Consider the following 9309-nt stretch of genomic DNA (forward strand, 5'->3'; position numbering starts at 1 on the left):
TTCCTGGGGGTGAAGAAGCCTGAAATAATATACAAAGAAACACAATCATTAACACTGAATTTTGTGACCCCTTCCGATAAAACATGTATAGATCTATTTTCTATCTGTAGTTTAATTAAAATTATATGCGCTGACTTCAGATGCAGATATACAGTTCTATCAAATTATTAGCTCCAGATGCTGATCGGTTTATGATTAACAAGAGTGCTTAACTGTTTAAATATTCACCTCATACATTATTCGTATATCGTAAAACTTACTAAGATAAGACAAACTCACTAAGATATGATGTTTACTAGCTAACCATATTTAACCAAATGCAAGCGATCACCTTGAATTTATAAGAAAATTAAGTGAAATCATTGACAAAGATTTGAAGTTGATGCATATAAATTTTGTGATAAATGAACTGCAAGAAGACTAAACCTGTACGATGCAACCAAAAAGCGTTTTCGGAAAGTGACATCGCGTAGCTACACTATTTAGGAAACGCTGCACATTCAGAAACGAAATCCAGTCACAACTCAACGGAAGCGTTTCTGGACGAATTATTAAGCAGCGATCGCTTGGTCGATAAAGTTAAACTCTATTGCTCATTGGCAAACTACAAAACGCCGTTTAACGCATTTGGATGGACACAAAAGCGCCGTAAAACGGCGTTTTCAGAGCGGTTTTCAGCGCGGTCATCAGTTGTATGAAGGTCCGAGTGACCAACCCTATTAGTACTACGTTAGTCCGCATTGTTTCATTGCTCAGTCAACTTAGAAGAAACACATTTTGCAGTAAATGTGTACATTATATATAGTTACATATAGATCTCCTGCATTAGGAGCGGTAGGATTTTATCTCTATATCTTCTGTTAGCAGGTTGGCTGGGCAGAAAACATTAATCTGAGCAGGTGGGACAACGCACAGGTGAGGACAGCGGAGCTTGCATCAATTCTTTTGGCATTTACTTCATCAGAGCATTGAAGTGTTAAGATAGTTTACTTTTAAGTTCTGTGTTTTGTATATTATATGATCAGCTAAGCTAGAAAATGTATTAAATGATAACACCGTAGAGGAGATTTGAGAGTGTTTACTACGCCTGGACAGCCTGGAACTCTGGATCCTAGCTAACAAAATAATTAAGTATAGATTAAGTATACTTAACCTACTGTAGCAAGCTACTTCCACATTTTACAATCCCAGCGCTGTTGTGTTATTGTACATATTATACGTTTTAGCTGATTAGACTTTGTGGAAGGTGGTTTTACTGGGGTGACACGTCAACCAGACTGGGATTCAAGGCCCGTGGAAACGGGCTAGCACGCTAGCTAGCTTAGCTATCTGCAAAGTCAATCTTGTAACCGCTGTTATTTATTTGTGTTCTTCACGACACACTAGTTAACCGTTTTATGTTATTAATTTTAAACACGGCAGATATGTTCTATCATAGCGGAGCATGGGGCGGAGTATGGAGCGCTGAATGGACCGTCTGTCTGAATGTCTAATTGTTACTTATGTATGAAAGTGTCTGGCACTGTCGGTATGCCCACAAACCGTTGTGTCTTTCTGTGAATAGTACCATCTGAAGGCAAAAGTGTTTTTGTGTGTCAAAGCTGGTGCATGTGCGCTAATGTTCAGTTCTCATCATGTGTTGTATCTGGAGCATAATACCCCGCCCAGCCCCAGTTCATGTACTACCCCGCCCAGCCCCAGTTCATGATCCTTGTCCCCCTGCAACAGCAGGCTCTGCCCCCACAGCAACCAGCCACCCCCACCAAATGGGGACGCAAACAGGTAATTTATTATAAACAGGTAATTCAATTGCCACCGTCTTCAGTCTCTATGGCGACAGACAAGGTGCCAATGTGAGTCTTGTCATAAACTTCTCTGGTGATGCTCAGCAAGTGTTGGACGTTATGATTCTGCAGAACCTGTGGACTTCAATAAGATGGTGCTGACATGTAGTCTTGTGAATCATAATGTTATATGGTGGAGTTTTCTGTAGCTCCAATGATGGTCTTTGTCAATTTGTTATACCATGACTATTGCACTGAAGACTTAATGTCTACAGGGCTGACACTGCAGTGAAGTGACTTCAGTAATTAGGATGCCTCTAAACCTCTGATATTACAATCAGGTGTTATACTGCTGCTGTATTAACAGTGCTTCTTTTATTGAGGTGGTCTTGTATGTTGAGTTTGATTTGTAGGTGGGTGAGGGTTATTATTGGGGGATCATTATTGACAATATCCAGTAACTGACACTTCAAAGAGTAATGCAACACCTGGTTGGGTTTGTTGCATGAACTTTGACTCTCACTTGAACCTGTTTCCCCTCGCTGCACTGTTACACATGCGTACATATACATATATAATCTTTAAAAATATTACTGATCATTAATGAAGGGCTAAAGCAAAAGAGCAAGAAAGAATAGTACAACCCTCTCTCTCTCTCTCTCTCTCCCTCCCCACCTTTAGATAAGGATTCAAGACCCTAATCAGGGTGGGAGAGACATCACAGAGGAGATGATTTCTGGAGGACACAGCCTCTGCACCCCCACAGGTAACACTAAAGCATACTGGCTTCCTGGCTGAAGCAGACACCTCATTCTGAACTGGGCTGTACCACAAATATTTTCTCCTTCCAGGTGTGTTGTGGACTTGTTTTGACAATTTTGCTAAAATTCTTATAAAACAACATTATGGTAACAGTTTTATACAGTTATAGAAAAGATATCCTACTTTACACAGACAACTATGAATTCATCACATTGTAATGCATTAGGTACATCTCCACTCCGCCTGATCTTTTTTTAGTCCTTAAACTATTAAACTGTCAACAACAGCATGTTAGAAGTCCAGCGAACAAGTTATTCAACTACGTTGGGGAAGGAACAGTGGTATTGCTGATATATGCTCAAAGCACGTTTTAAAGCAGCAACATGAATATTCATGAGCCATCCCATTAGTCAAAGTCAAAGTCAAATTTATTAATATAGCGCTTTTCACAACACATGTTGTCACAAAGCAGCTTTACAATCGTATGGGTCCAGATCCCTAATGAGCAAGCCAAAGGCGACAGTGGCAAGGAAAAACTCCCTATGATGGTGGGGTTGCAGTATATTTCTTATTGGTACATGGAAGTCAGTTTGAGTTAGGGATCTATTAAAACTATTACCACACTGAAAAGACTATGCAAACAAAAAAAATCTGATTTTCAGTGAGAGATAATTCAGTACTTAAGGCTGTAGTGTCAGTGTAGTCCCAGAAGGGTAGAACCAAGACCATATTAGATGGTGCCCAGAGTTTCACTTGATTGTGCTGTGTAACTGTCGAGGGTTTTAGGGAGGTTCACCTTTGCCTATGGACACCTGTGTAGGCATTGGCTTTTTTCCATGGTTGACTGACCCCCTCCAGACTTCTGATCAACACCCCACAGCCAGAAGCCACAAGCTCCAAAATCCGACCACAGGACCCCACTCCAGCCATGCCCACAGAGCAGTACAAAGAGGGTAGGAGGAAAAAAGAGAGAGTTTGCTACACTTGGTCATAGGAGGAAAAATATGTTTTACAAAGCAAGAATGTTTGAGACTTCCCTCTTGCCACATGACACGTGATTAGCTAATGCTAGTTAATGCTAGCTAATGGTAGCTGAAGATATCGGTGATCTTATGTCCTTGTATCAGTGCCACAAAAATGTACTTCATCCCAACATGCTAAAGTTGCAAATAGCTGTAATTAAATAAATTAAATGTTAATCACGTTATTAAGTTAGAAAACGTTGGCTTTTGTCTTACAAATTTTACAAAGCTAATAGGTTGGTGTTAAGCTTGGTTGGTTGTTGGTATGTTTGTGTACTGTGTTACTGATCTGGTCCTCCCTGATCCCCTGAACCCAGAAGAGAAGAAGAAATATGTCCGAGAGTTTCTGCTGGGGCTCCAGTTCATCAGTGCCAGCATGAATAAACCATGCACTGTGGTCCTGGATAAGGTACACACAAACACACACACACTATGTCCAAAAGTATATGGACACCTGTAATGATTGAGTTCAGGTGTTTCAGACTCACTGTCATAGATCCAGTAAAATATCAGCCCTGCTGGATCTATCCTGGTCTATTTTTAGTGGTGTCATTGTGAATTGGAAGTATCTGAGAACAACAACAAACTACAGACAACAATGTATATGTATAACATTAGTGTATAATATGAATGAAGGTAAAGCAGGAACATGTGTGGATGCTGTACCACACCTCAGCAGGGTTTCCCCTCATTCCCTTTCTTGTGTTCTCATTGGTTGTAGCTCAGCACTACACTCACTGTCTGAGCAGAAGATCAGGGCCAACATTGTGTTGTGGTGAAAACCCCACTATTAGTTCTGCAGGGCACTAGGGTTTTGTATGGCCCAGGCCCATCCATTTCTACTTAAAACCATGACTGAGTAGCACCTTTAGGTCTAAATGTGATGATGAGCCCAATCAGAACTTAACTGTAATACCTGAGACGCACAGTACACACAGCCCTCGTTATTACACAATAAGTCACTGCTCAGTGTCTGACCTGACTTCCTGTTTGTTGTCTCCGCCCAAGAAGAGGAGGGTCAGAGGCTGAAGGACGAGGCCAAGGACAAGGCTCGCCACCGTTCCCTTGGCAACATCATATTCATTTGGTGAGCTGTTCAAGCTGAAGATGCTGTCAGAGTCCACCATGCATGGTTGTGTAGCCCCCCACACCCCTGCCGCATAAGGCCCCATACTGCCCTGAAAGTCACATTGTGGTCATGTTCTGCGTACTGATGTTTTGAGACTTCATATGCATAGAGATAAAATGCTTGGGTTGTGAAATAAATATGTTGCAATTGTTTTAAAGTCCAGTAAATAAACAGGGGTGGGTTTCCTGAAACGTTTGTAACTCTAAGTACTTTGTAACCTCGTACTTACGAATATTCTTAAATTTACGAGTGTTTCCCGAAACTCTTCGTAACTTACGTCATTCTTAGTCGTTCGTAACTTAAGAATCTCCGGACCCATTCGTAACTCACTAAGTACTTCTGAACTCGAAGCTCACGTGCAGTTCTACCTCAAAAAGGATAGAGGCGCTAATTTCACTCGCGCTGGTTTTAATCACGGCATTACAACATTTGCGTTTATGTGTATAATTAGCCTAGTAACCTATTTTCTTTTGAAGTAATTACATCGCATATACCACATTGTGTCAGCAAAAATCAAATGTACTACTTTGAATTATTTAGCATTAGTTGATATGTTCCCAATATTTAATTAAATCTCTCCATTCATCATCATGCAGTTACTAGCGTTTTAGACTTTCACAATTCATGTATTCTTTGCTAAGAAATGGATACAAGTTGGCATATTAAGCTTGTTTTAACTTGACCAATAAAATGGATCGATTAATCGGCAGCACATATAAGTATCTTGGATTAAGGCTAGCAATTGTGCTTGTGTGATGAACATGGCAGCTCTTCAGAGTATTGGCTTTGAATAGAAGATATAATTTAAGAAGACGACGTAATCCACGAAGCCACGTATTCAGTTCGCCTGAATGCAGAATTTTGCCCTTAGCCCCACGATGCAGTTACTGACAGCCCTCAGCATATTAGTGTGCTCTCTGCAAAAGACAATCAGGATGTTTCACAGAATTTGAACACCTGTGCAAGTTCAAAGAATATGTTTTAAGTTGAAAACAAGTCGTCAGCATGTGCGAGATGTGCAAAACAGAAAAAAAGGTCAGATCAAGTGCACTAGAGGCAGAGTGTCTGACGTAATCTATTTTGAGAATTAGGCAGACAAGTTTTCAGACATAGGGAGATCCCCCCCCCCCCCCCCCCCCCCCTCCCCAAGTCCCTCTTGCTCAACCTGATCATGATCGATCTTCCTGGAGTTTGGAGGAATCTCCAAGTGTATATTGCAGTCAAAATTCAATGGATGCTGCAGTGCTACTTCTCTGTAATACTACGTAACCTTCAGACTACACAAAGCTATTTTATGATGTATTTAAAATGTATGTTTTCATCTACAAAGTCTGTTATATCGTGTTCATTTACATACATTTCAGATGTATAAATCTAAATATTGGAATATTTAGGTAAAAAATTCCAAAAATATTGTCTCTAAGGAACAACAAGCCAGTGATGTTTCATTTATATACTTACTTACTGAAACCGTTATGAACATGGCATGTAATATAATCCATTTTATCATGTATTATGTTGAAATGTATTTAATCTAGGGGTGGGACGCGATTAAAAAAATTAATCGAATTAATCGGAAGCTTTGTAATTAATTAATCGAAATTAATCACATTTTAATCGCATTTCAGTATTTAACATGAGAAATATAAATTTAAGTTTGAATGATGAATGAATCAATGAACATAATCATAAACTTCAACATCTTGTTTATTTTTCCACCAGTCTACTACGAAGACCAATATATGTGTAGTGTGCAGAAAACAGTTCAGAACATTGGAAATTCTGACCAAAAATGTTGTTTAATTTAGGGAGTTTTGCTTAGGATATTGGAAGAATTGAAGTAAATCAGAAGATGTTTTTTAATACCATTTTAGATGGTAGACTTTCTTTAATTTCCCAGGCCTCTGCCATAGGCATCTTCATAGTGCCTAGAAGTGGTCTTCTGCATGCTCAAAGCAAATGACTGCATCAGTTGACGCAATTTGCAGCGCTTCTTGTAAGCATTTATCTTCGACCACAGAGAGCGGACAACACAAATAATGTGACGCACCATGTATAAAAGCGTGCGGAGTCGCGCGCTACGGCCATTCGCGAAAGTTTAATCCAGTCTTAATGGTCCAATGAAGGTCATTTAAAAACCAGGACGTTTCCTCACAGGATGTGAATTATGGACGTTTGGTCACCCTATCGTACTAGGAATACATTTAGCAGCTAAGTTATCATTACTGACCTGCGCGTTAAGCTGGGCGTACACTGTGCGATTTTTGGCCCATTTTCAGCCGATTTTTCACTCGTTTCGGCTCAATTGCGTGTCGTGCATCGTATAGTTTACACAGGTAAACGAGGAACGATTCACACCTCACGACCAACTCCCGATCAGAAATCGCAGCGTCGCAAGAACATCAAACATGTTTGAAATTCAAATCGCTCCTCGTGAGAGTATCGCACTGTTGAAGCAGCTCCACGAGCCGACTCTCCCTGCGATTTAGTCGTACAGTTTGAGCTGGAGCTGAGTACACGATTTAAAATATCGCACAGTGTACGCCCAGCTTTAGCCGCAACATGTTTTGCGTTGAGGTGGTAACGAAGGGTGGAAGTGCTCCTGTGATAAGCGAACTCCTTCCTACATAAAGTGTAAATAACACTTTTTGTTTGTACTTCCATCTGAAAGTTTCTTATATTTAAATTTCCCATCCACCAGCGTAGCCTCTTCAGTCATCTCCATCATGATCATCTTATTGTGTGTCCATAATCTGTATGCCCGGAACTCGCGCACTGAGAAACATTCCACGGTGCAAAAGTGTCTCCGTTAAATGCGTTAAAATGCATTAATTTTTTTAGTGCGTTAATTTTCCTGTAATTAATTAATCGAAATTAACGCGTTAAAGTCCCACCACTAATTTAATCATGTTATCCAACTGTCCTATTTTTTAATGCCTTCCTGGCAAAGCTGGCAGATTTGTGGCCAATTGCCTCAGTAGAACACGTGTGTGTGTGTGTGTGTGTGTGTGCACGCGTGTGTGTGTGTGAGGTATAAGAACCATTCTGTTCATATTAAACATTGGAAAAACTCTGATACATGACTCTGTGTGTGTCTGTGTGGGTTTTTACCTGTGTGAGGTGAGTTTGTGGCACTTTGCACATAATTCCAGAATTCTTTTAAAAAATATAATTCATTTTATATTTAAGAACCTTTTCACTTAGATATTCTGTCCTCTATTCTGTCCTCTTCACCTGTGATATTGCCTTTATTATTGTGTTAAGAAGCTTAAAAATCATTATTGCACCTGGCATACAACAGATTAAAGATCAGCAACCTCGTATACCCTTACAAATGTAAATACTGGAAATAACAGATTTACAAAAACCAAGAGTAGAAACAATATTTTTATTAAAGGCATTAACAGGTATAATAATAAGCTGCATGTGAGCACAGCAGCTTGGCCTCTCCCTGTCTATAGAGAGGAATGTGTGGATGTTGCTTCAGGTGGGAGGCCAACTGTTGTTTAAAAGTGAAGCTTTTACCACACACATCACACTCATTCTCTTTTGGAACATGAAGCTTCATGTGTCTAGTGAGGTTAGACCTCTCAGTGAAAGTCTTGTTGCAAACAGTGCACTCGTGAACCTTCTTCTCCATGTTTACCCTAACAAAACATAACATACAATATAAGCAAATATGTATTCATCTTTCCAATATGTGGCTATACAAAATTCTATTTCATCCTGGTTTATCCCTGGTTTAATATAGAGAGGGAGATTTTTAGTTATGAGGTAACCAAGGTAACTAAGGATAAAAAATAGACTGAAAATCATGAGATTCGCGTTAAGTGAAAAGTTAAAGATGACAAAAGTTATTAGTTGAGCTAATGAAAGTGACAGAATGTGCATAAATCAGATAACGGTAATATTACTGAGCGTATATAAAATATATGCGTGTAGCGACAAATGTATTACTCATTCGTGTGTATATACTGACGCGCACATTATAGTTTAACAAACGCTAAAATATATACAAAATACAGTTCTAGATTTAAGAGGATTAGACTTACCTGGCTGAATAGACGGTGGCTTACGGGGAAGTAACAGCGGTGATGCCGATTGGGCGGTTAAGCAGAGCCTTCTCAATGATTGGTGGGTTGAGCGTGGCTTCGCGCTCAATGATTGGTGTGTTGAGCACGGTGCCGCTCAATGATTGGTGTGTTGAGCGCTGAAATAGGAACTTGGAAGGAAAAGTGCCTGGGATTGAATACCAGGTGCTGTAAGCCTTTTCTCTTCTTAGCAATCTGTTCTCCATTACTACTCTGCCGCTTTTTCTCTTAGGATTTGTTTATATTATTATTATTTCTTTTTACAAATACATACCTGTCAAGTCTCCCGTTTTGGCTGGGAAACTACCATATTTTACCCCTCTTTCCCGTCGTCCTCCCGTATTAATATTTTCCCGTAAATTTCCCGTATTATAATGTAAGACTTCTTAAAAATCATTCAAATGCCTCTCCAAAATAAATTATGTCGCGAGCCTTATTATGTCAACCTGCAGTAGCCCGAGTGTCAGTTCTCGCGAGATTAGTGCTGACAGCGGGAACAACAAACCCGAAAAACAAATCAG

The 9309-nt window shown here is 39.8% G+C and overlaps 1 long non-coding RNA gene across 3 annotated transcripts; it reads left to right on the forward strand.

The window, feature by feature from the left end:
• Window positions 1-902: 902 nt before the first annotated feature.
• On the forward strand, window positions 903-4751 carry LOC143485735 (uncharacterized). Of its 3 annotated transcripts, none has more exons than XR_013123020.1 (5): window positions 903-915; window positions 2466-2550; window positions 3367-3499; window positions 3886-3977; window positions 4580-4751. It is a non-coding gene; the product is annotated as an uncharacterized LOC143485735 (long non-coding RNA). The 3 variants fall into 3 exon arrangements; XR_013123019.1 differs by lacking the exon at window positions 903-915 and adding an exon at window positions 1725-1782 and having other exon boundaries at window positions 4577-4751; XR_013123018.1 differs by lacking the exon at window positions 903-915 and adding an exon at window positions 1725-1782.
• The last annotated feature ends 4558 nt before the right edge of the window (window positions 4752-9309 follow it).

Source organism: Brachyhypopomus gauderio, unplaced genomic scaffold (assembly GCF_052324685.1).
Source record: "Brachyhypopomus gauderio isolate BG-103 unplaced genomic scaffold, BGAUD_0.2 sc37, whole genome shotgun sequence".
NCBI lineage: Eukaryota > Metazoa > Chordata > Actinopteri > Gymnotiformes > Hypopomidae > Brachyhypopomus > Brachyhypopomus gauderio.